Raw genomic sequence first — 15,110 nt, forward strand, 5'->3', positions numbered from 1 at the left:
TTGGTGCGACTTCGGTTTATACAGTCTCTCGTACTCGTCTTCCGTATAAAGGTCCTTGTTGTCCTGTATCAGCGTCCGTATTCGTCGTGTTACTCTAGCCGTGGGGTTATATGATACCGGTTTATTTTTATTTATTTTATTTATTCATTTATTTCAGGCAACTGAGGCCCATAGAAAATACAATAAACAAATTACAAATTAAAAATATAAATATACTAATACATACATAATTAATATAACTTATAATTATACACGATTACTACTATTGTGCAGCGTCGGCGTCGTGTATCGCGCAGTATCGGGTATCCGGCCACGGAATCGCCGGAAAACAACACCTTTCGGCCAAAATTCTGGCTCCATGAACTTTGTGAGATGCTCAGTTGGCACTCTCACCACGAATGCATTAAAACCAACATTGTGACGTGATTCCAACCTCTGAACTCTCAAAGTCCACTTCGTTTTCGTCTGTATGTACTCTACAATCTCTTCAACCTTTGTAGAGTAATGCAGTCTGGACACGTACAGCGGCGTCACAGGTACAGCGGGACGCAGCAAGTAATTCGGTCCGGTCGGTCCAGTGCCGCACTTGTTTTGGTTCGGCTTCTTTTTCTTCTTCTGTACCACGATGAAGCCATCTTTGTCGGCCTGTTCTTTCGGTTGCTCCCTGTTGTCCTTCTGGGTGGATAGGCAGCTGTTCTGTTTAACCCCTTTTATAATTTGTCGCTTTGTCTGCGCTGCAGGTGTTTTCTTAGCGACTATATCGGCGTAGGCACGTGCAGGGGTCGTTGTACCTACGCGTGATGTCACAGTGGCCGGTGTAGAGGCGCATGCGACGACGGCGGCGAGCAAAGCTTCGTCAGCGATATCGGCAGCTGGTGACGCACTTGAGTTCGCCGATGCAAAACTGCCTGTGGAGGCAGTCTGCGGTCCGCGGCGAGTGTTCACCTTTGAGGCCTCTGGTGACCTAATTACTGAACCAACATTGTGCAATGATGTAATTTCTGCACGCAGCTCAGCAATGATAGTGTCTGAGGCCTCTAGTCTGGACTGCATCTTAGTCATCTCAGCTTTTAACGACGTGATGTCCTTCAGCAGTCTAGTTACATCGACGTGATCGAACGTGACGGGAGGCAGTTTACTTAGCTCTTTCGCCACGAAGTCAGGCACGTCGTCTGGGTCGGTCTTCTTCAACATATCAATTATATCTTAAAGACTCTTCTCGGAGCCCTCTCTGCGACGAGACGGCATCTGGTCCAGTTTTCCAAGAGACTGGAACAGTAGCAGCTTTGCGCTGCTGACATCTTCCTCCTTGAAGTTGGATCGGCATATTTGCAATATGCTCACCTCATCCATGTAATCAATTGCATGGACAAGGAACGCCAATAATTCGTTCAATATGAGTTTTTTCGAACTCATAATGTCACCGTGCAGCGGCTATGGCCGCGCCAAACGCGAATAAAATAATTCGTGCCGTGAACAGTGGATACACGTCCGTAGTCGAGCGCGCATCACACTGCACTGATTTATACACAAGGTATATATTTATATACCTTGTTATCACATAACAAATCTCGAACTTTCTGTTGGTAATCAGTTGTATTCATCACTACAGTGGCGTTTCCCTTGTCGGCCTTAAGCACTAATATATCCCGGTTATCCCGAATAAGTTTCAGTGCTTGACGCTCGTCTGCAGTGGTATTACTCGCTGGAACCTGTGATAGCCGAGTGGTATAAATTGACACCTCCCACGCAAGTGGTCGCAGGTTCGAACCCAAGGCAACACACCAATGACTTTTCGAAGTTATGTGTGTATTAGAAATAATTGTCACATGCTCCAACGGTGAAGGAAAACATCGTGAGGAAACCTTGCATGCCTAAAATTTGTTTAATACATTTATTGAGGGCATGCAAAGTCCCCAACCCGCACTTGGCCAGCGTGGTGGACTCAAGGCCTAACCCCTCCCTCATTACGGGAGGAGACCCTTGCCCAGCAGTGGGACAGTAATGGGTTAAATTTATTTTATTTTAATCGTTTCCTCGACGCTACTGATTACACTTTCGAACAGTATTCGCTTAGGCGTTAGTGCGAAGTTCATGTCTTTGGCCAAGATGTTAATAGTAGGTTGGTCTTAACTCACATTTGAAAGGTTTACGACGGTTTTAGTCAGTGGATCGGGTACAGCCGGTGACGTATTTTTCTCGACATACCTTCGGTTGTACTCCTTCGAGAACTTACGCTCATGGGTTTCACTACACAACTCGAAGGTTCGAGAAGCCTGAAGATACGTTACCCGATCACACAAGTCGTAATCTTCGCGTGATAAACTAACACTACACTTCACATGTAACACGTATAACTCGCTATGAATACGGTTAAGCTCACTGTGTTTGTTTCGTATTAATTGTCTCAGAAGCCGTTCACTCGCGTTATTTACAATATTACGGGAATGCACAATGTCACTACGCGGTTTGATACGTACACACATAGGTACCTAATAAGTTCCAATCGCGACACTTAGTCAAAAATATCAACGATGTTTCCACTCGCGCACGTTTCCGACGTAAATATTCTAGGTCACGTATTTGTTTTGCAATGTCCGACCCGTAGCGGTTTACAATCATAACTTTTAAACTCTCGCGTTGCATGTTTAATGTATGATAGAATACGGGAATTAACGCGAACACGCATTTTACCCTAAAATGCCTAACGTTTCGGCGCAGGTTGCACTCGCCGTGGTCGCAGACGGACTGGAGCAGCGATGACAGGACTTCGTGTATATGAGGCGGACGAATGTCCATCCACCCTCATATTTTGATTTTTCCAACCGCCACTACTTGCCCTACGTCAGAGGAGTGACTGATAAATAAGATCGGGAATGTATTGAAACAATACAGCATCAGTACAGTGTTCACGCCGGGGGCAAAAGTCAGCAGCATGGTGGGCACACCGAAGGATGTACTACCGTTTCAAACACCAGGTGTCTACAAGATCAACTGCAGCTGCGGTAGTTCCTACATAGGCCAGACTAAGCGCTCGATAGCTGAAAGGGTCAAGGAACATATCGCCGCTGTTAAGAACCGTCCAATCAGCAAGTCAGCCATTGCGGAACATCTACTTGAAGCAGGAACTAATCACTGGATTGAGTTCCATCGCCCTCAAGTCCTCTCCACTGAACGACATTTCTACTCGAGGATTGTTCGTGAAGCGATCGAAATCAAGAAACATTCAAATTTCAATCGGGAAGACGGCTTCAAATTATCCGCGATGTGGAATCCAGTGATTACTGTTACAAAACCTCGCTGTCTCGCAATCGGTTAGCTCACAGAATAGGGACACGGTTAGTGTAGAGGGTGATGGTCTAAGTCTCCCGCGGGGACCAGCCGTGGTGGGAGGCGATTTATAGGTTTGTTTGGTTCATGATTATATGTTGGAGCGTTTATTATTCGTTTTGCTTTTCCGGTTCTAGTTTATATTGTTTTCGTTTGTGTGTTCATTAGTTTTTTGAGCTTTCTGAGTTTGACGTAGAATTAGTTATGTCTCGACCCATATAGTGTAGAATTCTTGATTTTATTATTTCTTGAGGGTCGTTTTTATTACATTTATTTGTTTGTTTTTTGAGATCGGCATTCCTGTCGGGTTTTTTTAATGATTGCGAGTGGGGGATACTGTCTTATCTCTCTTTCTTTTTTCGCGCTGCTTTTTAATTACAAGTCGATCTCCTCTCAGAAAAGCTATGTTTCCCTTTTTGCGTTCTTCATCAACGTTTAGCTGAAGTTGTTTGCGAACTTCAAGGATTTCTCTGGGAAAGTCTTCTTTCGCATAGATTCCTGCTGGTAGGTTCGATTTTGATTTCAGTATTAGATGTTTTTTCCACACAGTAGAAATGTTAGCGATTACAGGGCGTATTTTGTCAGTTTGAACTCCAATTCTTTATTTTATTTATTTCATGGCTTTCTATATGTACACCTGCATCTTCTATGGATTATTTTATGATGTCCACCAGTTCAGTCTCCCTTTTCTCGGACTCTTTGACGCCAAAGAAAATTCAAGATGCTTTTCCGCTTGTCTTTTTCCAAATTGGTAATTTTTTGTTCTAATTTTGTCACTTTATCCTTCAAATTTTGGTTTTCTATCTTTAGCTGGTTGATTTTTTCATCTAATGCTTCCATTACGTTCGAAGTAACTGCAGTTGTTATCGCGTTAGTTTGCTAATTAAGTTTTTCTTCTAGCTTTGCATCGAGTTTCGAGGGAAAGAATTCCTTTTTTTTTGTTTTTATTTATTTATTAATAATTTTTTTTTTTATTTGTGTGGCAACACTGATACTCGCGGGGTAGAATAAAATCAAGTGGTGGCAACCCTGTTTGACCGTGAAATATTTATTTTTGCTGGCAGCACTGGTTGATGTGTCACTATGACGGTTGACAGGTTGATTAGCGGCGAACTTCACACTGCACTTGAACGCGCTAATCTCAGGATCTACTGGTCCGATTTGAAAAATTCTTTCAGTGTTAGATAGTCCATTTACCGAGGAAGGCTATAGGCTATATAGCTGATGTGTTTTAAATATAGGCTTACAAGATTCATGCCATTCCAAGTTAAATATTGCACGTACACATTCCTTTTGTGCTACAAATATCCTTATACTATCTACTGAATGTCCCCACACAACTATACAATAGCGAATTATAGAAAAAACATATGCATGATAAGTCATCAGTGAAGCATGCATGGAAGTGGTTTCTTTAACTTTTTTTAATGCGAAGACAAATTTGTTAGTTTTTTTACAGATGCTGGCAATGTGTTCAGTCCATTTTAAGTGTTGGTCAAAATCAAAATCAAATCATTTATTCATTTAGGTCAAGTGTTGACACTTATGATAGTCAATGATACAGAGAGTGAATTTACCGCCAGTTCGGAAGGTAGGGCCAATGAGAAGAGCTGGCAAGAAACTCCAGGCCACTCTTTTTAATCGCCAATTAATTTTAACAGTCTTTCTATTACGTATAAATCTTTGATGATGTAAGGAGCTGCTACCAACACTACCGAACACACATAAGTCATAATATAAATAAATTAAATCAATATAAAGGTGCTAATAAGTAAGATAACAAGTGTATTGGAAGCATGATGGGAGCATCTACCAACACAGTAATATAAGTAATGAAATCATAAGAGGCATTTCAAGAGCATACTGTGGTAAAGGAAGTACAGTTATTGAAACGTAGTTACTTTAAAATTATGGCAGTCACCACACCCAGGACGACCAGTCACCCCAAGCAGCACCCGTTCACGAGTATGACGCGTGGACCAGCCATCACCCCCTTCGCACATATTAGAGGGAAGGGGGTGACCCGGCACACGACGCCGCCGCAAGCAATGACATTTTAGTGAGCATGACGAACCTTGGCATGGGAGCCCACCATTTCAATGAAAAAAAGATAATGAATACCACTGAGACTCGTGCAATACCTCTCTGTTACAGAGTTGAAATGACTGATTAATGTTTATACAATGCAAAAATGTATGTATATATAAATATATAGATATTTAATCTCGATTTGTGTAGAACGCGTAACTAACTAATCCCATGTTTTCTCATCCATTAAGTACTTAATCGTCAACCTTATAATAACCCCTTTTAATAAGATGATCGTTAACAACTACTTTGAATTTTTGTTCGGGAAGATCCATAACACTGCTAAGGAGTTTGTTATACAACCGAACACCAAGACCTGCAAATGAGTTGTGTACTTTTTGCAATCTATTGCAGGGACCTACTAATTTGTGCTTATTTCTGGTATTAATGTTATGAATGTCACTATTCTTAGCAAACGAATTGATGTTTTGTTTGATGAACATCAAATTCGCAAAAATATACTGTGATGCCATCGTCAGTATACCTATTTTCCCAAATAAATAGCGCGAATTGCTCTTTTTTGAATTACGAAAATTGTGTCTATATCAGCCGCCTTGTCCCAAAGTAGAATACCGTAGGACAAAACGCTGTGAAAATAACCAAAGTAAACCAGTCTTGCCGCATCTACACCAGCAAACTGTCTTACTTTTCTTATTGCATAGGCTGCGGAGCTGAGCCTGCCCGCGAGCTTTGTTATTTGGGTGCCCCATTGAAGCTTATTATCTAAATCTACACCTAGGAAGGTTGCGGAATTGACCATGTCTAATACCTCACCATTTAGAACTACGTTCGTACCTAGATTCCTAGCGTTGGGCATGGTAAATCTAATGCATTTAGTTTTCTTTGAATTTAACAACAAATTATTGGCTATAAACCAATTGAGAACCTGTGTAAGAGCACCATTTACATCGTCAGAATCAGTTTTCTTACGATCTACTTTAAATATAAGCGACGTATCATCAGCAAATAGTACGATATCACACAGATCCTGTGCCTGATGTGGCAAATCATTAATATAAACCAGAAAAAGGAACGGACAAAGGATAGAGCCCTGTGGTACCCCGAGACTAACTGCAGATTCAGTGGATCTTGACCCATTTCTGTCTGTATAATGCACTCTCTCAGACAAGTAGGATGCAAGTAAGTCAAGTGCCACATCCCCAATTCCATAGTACTTAAGTTTACATAAAAGAGTATTGTGGTCAACACAATCAAACGCTTTGGAGAGATCGCAAAATACCCCAATAGCATCCTGCGACATCTCCCAAGCATCGAAAATATGCCTAATAAGTGTGACCCCTGCATCGATGGTAGATCGACCCTTTGTGAAGCCAAACTGTTTGCTGTGGAATAAATTATACAAACCAGAATGGCTTTCTAGTTGCTCTAATATAGCCCTTTCAAATATTTTGCTAATAACAGGCAAGATGGATATTGGCCTAAAGTTACTGGGCTCAGTTTTACATCCGTTTTTAAACAGGGGAATTATCTTACTGTGCTTCATTAAATTAGGAAACACACCTACATCTACACATCGATTAAAAGTTGCAGCTAAATGAGGTGCTATTTCAGTGATAATACTCTCAAGTAACTTTACAGAAATACCCCACAAGTCCGCAGTATTTTTGGAATTAAGCGACTTACGATAAAAATACCCAGGAATGTATTACTTTGTAATTGATCTGTTCACTCCGGTGTGGATAAGCCAGCAAATCAAAATCTAAAATTAACACTGTCAATTTTGCGTTCAGCATGAATGTACTGTGACAACAATCTATGGTTTATTTGTGACAGACGTTCAAAAATCTAGTGTTAATGCGATCTTATTTCTAATACTTTTCAAGCACTCTTTTATTTCAATCTGTTTCTCTTCGAAAAGATTTGTAATATTCCTTTGCAATTGTGTGCGGCTAGGTATGGAGTATTCTTTATTCAGTCTGTTCGTGATACTGGGTCTTGGTAATTGAAATAAAACTCCTTTCGGCTTTAAATATGTATACTGCAATAACTCAGTACCGCGACGAGCTTTCCAGACAATATACCTAGCCTTGCCATTAATATTGTAACTAAGAAAAAATATTTTTTTAAATTGTAAATAACACTTATTACTTTTACAGTGTGTTAGTTTAATACATAAATATAAAGTAGTTAAAAATATAAAAAGCTTATTCGAAGTGGTTTCCATTGGCTGCAATACAGTCCTTTAAACCTCAAGGACAGTTATCTATAGAAACACGCACTCTTTCCATAAGGAAATTCTTCTCTATCAATCGTATGGATTGTTTTAGGAACTCCAAATTATTATGGCCGTTAGAGCAAGCTGTACTCTCTTAAACCGACCATAAATCATAATCCAGCGGATTAAGATCAGGACTAGACGACGGCCAGTCTTTAGCTCTGATGAATTTCCAAAACGGTCGCTTCTAACCAAGACTGCGTGGAGCGAGCTTTATGATCCGGCGCCGAGTCTTGCTGGAAGGACTATGCATGGTTATTGAAATTGATGTTGTTTAGGGGCTTAATTACCCTCTCAAGAATGGTATCTTGATACACCTGTGCCGATGTTTTGATACCTTTTTCACAAAAATATGGCTCAGTCACTCCTTCATAGCTAACACCCCACCAAATCATCACTGAAGTCGGATAATGCCCACGTTGCACTCTGTCGACTAATTGGGAAGCTTTCTTAGACCTTTGAGCATAAATACGGTCGCTTTGTTTGTTAAAATGTTGCTCAATTGTTAAAAAAATCTCATCCGTAGACAATTTTTTTCTGTGACCTCCCTATGCGTACCGCTTCAGTAGTTGTTGAGATTTTACCATCCTATTCATCTTTAACTTATCAATTAAGATATGCCCAGTGCATTTTTTATAGGCTGCAAGTCCTAAGTCAACTTTTTAAATGCGCGACATGGTTCTAGGTGCTATCTTCATTTCCCGAGATAAAATCTTTTGCTTTCGGAGAGGATTTCTTTGAATTATTTCCCTTACTGCTTTGACCACCTTTTTCCACGAATACTACGTGGACGCCCAGATCTTTTTCTGTCGCAAACAGAGAAAGTCTCATTGTACCCATTAATTGCCCGGTAAACAAACATTCGACTAAAACCAAGTGTAGAGAGAGTTTTAAAAATCGCATCTGGCTCCTTACCTACTTTGTGTAATGGAATCACAGCGATTCGGTTCTCTTTATCATCCCACTCCATTTTTATATCGCAAAATATTTAACAATATATTGGCGCCAAAATGAGAAAACACAATGAACAATCGTATAAAAATGTCAGATTCCAAATTGAAATGTAATATTTTTGTATTTTTAACTTTAACAGTATTTATGGCCAGACTAAGTATGTGGAAAAATATATTGTTAAGTTAGGCGCGATAGGTAGGCGCTTATAGTGTTGAGAGTACAGAAGTTAGACAATGACTAGTACAATTGTAAAATTACTCGCACAATTGCGAGTGAATAAGTATGGAAGAATGAGTGAATGTATGTATGTATGATCGACGCGGCGCGGAGCGGCGACGCACTCGTAGGCAACCGGTTCCGCCCGCCAGCGCCACAGTGCGGCGCGGCGTAAACATGCTGGGGGCCCTGAAGACGTCAGTCTTCAGCGCCTTCTTGAGTTGAAGTTGTATCCTCCAGGAGAGGACAGAGGTACTTGACCCCTCGCCGGTAGACTCCTGTAGTAGTGGCAACGTCAGCCACGCGATGCGCACCATCAGCTCCCGGTATCAACCTTGATACGCGTCCAAAGCGCCAACACAAAGGGGGCGCGTTCTCCTCCTTAATGAGCACCAGGTCTCCCAGTTGCAGTGATCTGTTAAGCAGCCTCCATTTTGTGCGCTGCTGAAGCTCTGTGACGTATTCGGTCTGCCAGCGCCTCCAAAAATGTTGCCTGATGGCCTCCAACCTCTGGAACTGGTCTAGCCGGTTTGGATTTATGTCATCCAAACTGGGAGACGGCAAGGACATCAGCGCACGGCCAATAAGGAAGTGACTTGGAGTCAAGGGTTGGAAGTCATTGGGGGAGGACAAGATAGACATAAAAGGACGGCTATTAAGGATAGCCTCCACCTGGTTAAACAAAGTCGCCAACTCCTCGTAAGTTAAATGGCTATGACCTAAAATCCGTTTTAAGTGAAACTTTGCTGATTTAACACCAGCTTCCCATAGGCCGCCAAAGTGTGGAGCATAAGCCGGCTGAAATTTAAATTTAATACCTTCATTTGAAGCAAAATCGATAATGGACGAAGAATTGGTTGTTAAAAAAATCGCTAAGTTCTTTGGCTGTACCTACAAAATTACGACCGTTGTCGCATAATATTTCTCGTGGCTTACCTCTACGAAAAATGAAACGTCGTAAGGTTAAAATAAATGATTCCTTTGAAAGCTGGCTTACAGCTTCAAGGTGTATGCACTTGTATCTAGTGCAAATAAAAATGGCTAAATAGCATTTGGAAATTTTACATCCCCTTCCTTTCCTATCTGCTATTAAAAATGGACCAGCGAAGTCAACACCAACACTAATAAATGGATAGTCAACAGTAACTCGTTCTGTCGGTAACGCGCACATGAGAGGGACCGCGGTCCTGGCAGCGAAACTGCGACATGCGACACACTGGCGAGCCACTGTGCGATCTAGATTACGACCACCGACAGCCCATACGAACTTTATGACCGATGCCAGCAAGAGCTGAGGACCAGCATGGAGAAGACGTTAATGCTCCTGTTGAAATAATAATTTAGTGAGTCTGTGTTTCGAGTGTAAAAGCATTGGACGGCGCTTATCGAAATAATAAAAAGAAGAATTTAAGCGACCACCAACACGTAAAATGCCTTCGTGATCTAGGAAAGGATTCAAGGGCAAAAGATGATTTTTCGAGTTTAATGTTTGTTTATTTTGTAATATACTTAATTCAAAGTGAAAACTATCAGCCTGAGACAGTTTCACTAATTGTTTAAATGAATCTGACAATTCTTCGGGCTGTAACACACCTAAAATTTTATTATTGGGATTACGACAGTTGTGTATAAACCTAAGTAGGTATGTAAGAAAAAAATCGTTGTATAGTTTTTAGTTTAGAATATCTATCAAAATTAATAAAAGTAGTATTTGTTTGATTGTTCATTTATTAGTTTCTAATATTTCCTCAGAATATGATTTATTTGCATTAAACTGTAGCCAACTACATTCAGGCTCATATAAAAATGGAGGGCCATTCCACCAAATGTCTAAATTATTTAATTTATTGCCACTAATGGCGCGCGAAGCATAATTCGCGGGATTTAGTTCAGTTGGAACGTGTCGCCACTCTGAGCCTTCCGTAAGCTCCAATATTGTAGCTACTCGATTTGAAAGAAAGGTTTTAATTTGTTGCTATTCATTTGTAACCACGCGAGAACAATTGAGGAATCTGTCCAGTAGTAAGTGAGTGCTATTGTACAACGCAGCGTACGGACAACTGCTGTGGTGAGCTGAGTTGGTACCTTAACTATCCGCTAGAGGCGCTGTTCGGGTTTTCATAAATTTTTTCAACTACAGTGTCTGCGGGAGACTATAGTTGCCAACTCATGGTAGAGCTACTGTTATTACAACTAACTTGATGTAGTTGCCGTGGTCGGAGTGTTGCGAATTGCGACTGATGATGTTTTGTACCGAGTTCCAATCTCACTGAAGCTAAGAGAACTTTTTGAACTTTTTACAACACTTGCGAAGATTTATATTAGTATTGAATAGAACTAAACAACATTTTGGAGTTTATTTCTTCCTTTGTGATTATATTATTATAAAAAAATGCGTTGCAGAGGGTGCAAAAATCACATAATTGATTCCAAATTTCTAAAATGTAATACTTGTTCTTCGGAATATTGCTACGAATGCTTGAACTTAACTACTGATGATTGCAAAAATTTAGACGAACGGCAGGTGGCTTCCTTAACTTGCCCATACTGTCTAAATGTGACTAAACGCAAAACTACACAACGTATTGCTCAATCGTCCGATGGCGCGTTACCAGCGCCTAATGAAAATATGCAGATAGATGTTGCCTCAAATATTGCTAACACTTTTTCAACAGGCTCTAATTTATGTAACGAGCCTGTTACTATGGACAGTATAAGTAAACTTTTCGATACGAAACTTGCCCCCGACTCTGTCATTATGACAAATTTAAGATCTGCACTGAAGAAAGATGTGGAAAAGTTGGTATCGGTGGAAGTTAATCGTGCTATAGAAAAACTTAAGAGCGAATTTACTGCCACCACTGACCATATCTGTGACGAACAGTTGGACATCAAATCTGATTTGAAGAAAAGGGATTCTCAAATTAAACAGTTAGAGGAAGAGGTATCCAAGTCGAAAAGCGTAGTTCATAAACTGGAGACTAGACTATTAAATATGGAAAAAATATCACGGAACTTAAATATTGAAATTCATGAGGTGCCTGAAAGCCGGAACGAGAATCTGATGGATTTATTCAAGAAATTATGCGAATGTTTGGAGGTTATTATATCAGATAATGATGTTAAGGCATGCCGTCGAGTAGCCAAAATGGATTCTTCTTCCAAACGACCACGTAACATTCTGGTTACTCTTTCTTCTCAAAGACTTCGTGATGTTATGTTGTCCTCTGTAACACGTTACAACAAATCTCACTCAAAAGAAAAACTTTCTACAACTCACATTGGGTTTACTGGAGAGACTCGCCGGATTTATCTGTCAGAACACCTAGCTCCCGAAACAAAAGAATTACACAGCATTGTTAGAAAAATTTGCAAGGAGAAACAGTTCGCGTTCGTTTGGATACGTTTTGGACAAATTTATATCCGTAAGGATGAGAATAGCCCAGCTATACATGTAAAGAATGTAGAGTCTTTAAATAAGTTAAAATAGAATTAGTTTATAACTTCACCATTTTTTTTTCTTTTCTCTATACATACATTTTATGTTTAATAACTATCAATTATACTATCATGCTTAATGTCTACTATCAAAATGTCAATAGAATAAGAAGTAAATTAACGCAATTTTATTTAAATGTACTAAACTATAACTTAGATCTCATCTGCCTGACGGAAACCAATCTTAACAAGGGAGTATTCGATGGGGAAGTCTTTGATTCTCGCTATAATGTATTTAGAAGAGACCGTGAAACCACAAACTCATCTAAGCAAGAGGGAGGGGGTGTACTCGTAGCTATTCTAAAAAAGTTTCAAGTTATCCGTCAGGCGACCTGGGAAAGCGAGATGGAGGATATCTGGATCACAATTATTTCAAATGAACGTAATATACCCAATCTTCATGTATGTGTGTGTTATTTACCGCCTCACATAGAACTAGCTCACCTTGATGAATTCTATTCCAATTGTCAAAACATAATGCTTAACTTCCAGCCAGATGATAACTTTTTACTAATCGGTGATTTTAACACTCCCGATTATTTTTTGAATCAAAACTTAAATATTGTGCCTTCAAAAATAATTTACATTACTGTATGAGTTTACAACACTCTGCAGTCTTAAGCAGTTTAATAATACCACAAATGATAATGGGCGTTTGTTAGACTTGATTTTCTCTAACTTAGACACCGTAACTGTTGGTGAGACAAATCCCTTGTGCTTGGTAGATAGACATCATCCCGCACTCACAATCGAGGTCAAGCTACCCTACACCTTAAAGAGCCTGACGAAGCGTGCACGTAAAGTTCTATTGTTTTCCAAATGTAATATACAACAAGTTAAGACTGAATTAAAATCTACCCCTTGGGTGGACCTATTGGCAATCTCTGATGTTAATACGTGCACCGATATATTTTATGAAAATCTATTTGAAATAATTAATCGAAACACACCCACAGTTAATATAAAACCTCAAAATTATCCTGTCTGGTATAGTAAACGTTTAATTAAATGCATTAAGGAAAAGAATAAATATCATAAACTTTACAAAAAGTACAACAATCCTCGCGACTATGATACATTTTCTTTGCTTCGCTCTCGTTGCCATAGATTGACTAAAGACTGTTATGATAAATACTTATCATCCACCGAAGACTCAATACATAAAGATATAAAATCATTTTGGAAATTTGTCAATAATAGAAAGGGTCAAAACTCTGTACCCCGTGTTATGTCACTAGGAGGTACTTCTTCGTCTAGTGGTCAGGGTATCTGTGAACTTTTTGCAAATTATTTCGGCTCTGTCTTTGAAAAAGATAATCCGGACCCATCATCATCCTCAACTGATACTCACAATAGTAATGACAATTCTGACGTCTATATTAACAGTTTACTGTCGTCAATATCATTCACAACCAGCGACGTTACACTTAAAATACAACGGTTAGATAAAAACAAAGGTGCTGGCCCTGACTTACTTCCTTCTTCTTTTGTCAAAGCATGTGCAGAAGAGCTAGCTGTTCCCTTGAGCATAATATACAACAAGTCGATGTCCAGCGGCATCTTTCCAAACCGTTGGAAGATAGCCCATATTATTCCCATCTTTAAAAGTGGTGACAAGTCGCGATGTGAAAATTACCGGCCAATAAGTATATTATGCTGTTTCGCTAAGTTGTTTGAATCACTGATTTTTAATTATCTGTACAACCATGTTAAGCCCTTTTTATCAGATAAACAACACGGATTTGTAAAAAACAGATCCACCGTAACTAACTTATTAGTATACAAGAACATCCTTTGTAAAAGCTTTGCGACAAGAGGTCAAGTAGATGCCGTCTACACTGACTTTTCAAAGGCCTTCGATAAAGTCAGCCATAACCTGCTCTGTAAAAAACTTGCCTCGTACGGAATTCAGGGTAACTTACTTCGTTGGATATGTTCCTATTTAAGTAACCGAAGTCAATTGGTTGCTTTAAAGGGATACCTTTCGGCACCTATTGAAGTTTTTTCTGGGGTACCACAGGGGTACGGTTCCCCTATTTGGTCTCCATACTACAAGGTACACATTAATGACATAGAGCGTGTTCAGAGAAGATTCCTCAGAATTTTATATTATCGTCAGCATCTAGGTCGCCCGTATCCTGATTACACGCAACGGCTCGCGAAGTTTGGGGTTTAATCTTTGGAAATCCGTCGTGAATACTTTGATTTTGTTTATTTCTATAAAATATTACATTCCTTAATCGACTGTACCGCACTACTTTCGTGTATCTCTTTTAATCTATACTAATATTATAAAGCTGAAGAGTTTGTTTGTTTGTTTGTTTGTTTGTTTGAACGCGCTAATCTCGGGAACTACTGGTCCGATTTGAAAAATTCTTTCAGTGTTAGATAGCCCATTTATCGAGGAAGGCTATAGGCTATATATCATCACGCTACGACCAATACAAAAAGGTCGCTACTGTGCCAACACAAACATCAACTCCGTGTAAAAAGTTAATTTAAAATTAGAAAAAGTTATTATAGTGGCGAAAAAACAGTTAAAAAGTGTAAATAACTAATAAATACAGTGCTATTACTATAAGTGAAGAACTAAAATACAAGCAGAAACATTAAATTGGTGTTATAAGTGGCAACAACAAAACAGTGGAAATAAACTTAAAGTGAACCATATAATAGACATTGTCGAAGTATTTCTACTGTGGGAGTTACAGTGAAGATTAAGAACTGAAAATCTAGCCAAATCCAGTTAAAATAGTGAGAATTGTGAATATAACCTAAAAATATAAAT

The sequence above is a fragment of the Anticarsia gemmatalis genome, chromosome W (genome assembly GCF_050436995.1).
Source record: "Anticarsia gemmatalis isolate Benzon Research Colony breed Stoneville strain chromosome W, ilAntGemm2 primary, whole genome shotgun sequence".
NCBI classification, from domain to species: Eukaryota; Metazoa; Arthropoda; class Insecta; order Lepidoptera; family Erebidae; genus Anticarsia; species Anticarsia gemmatalis.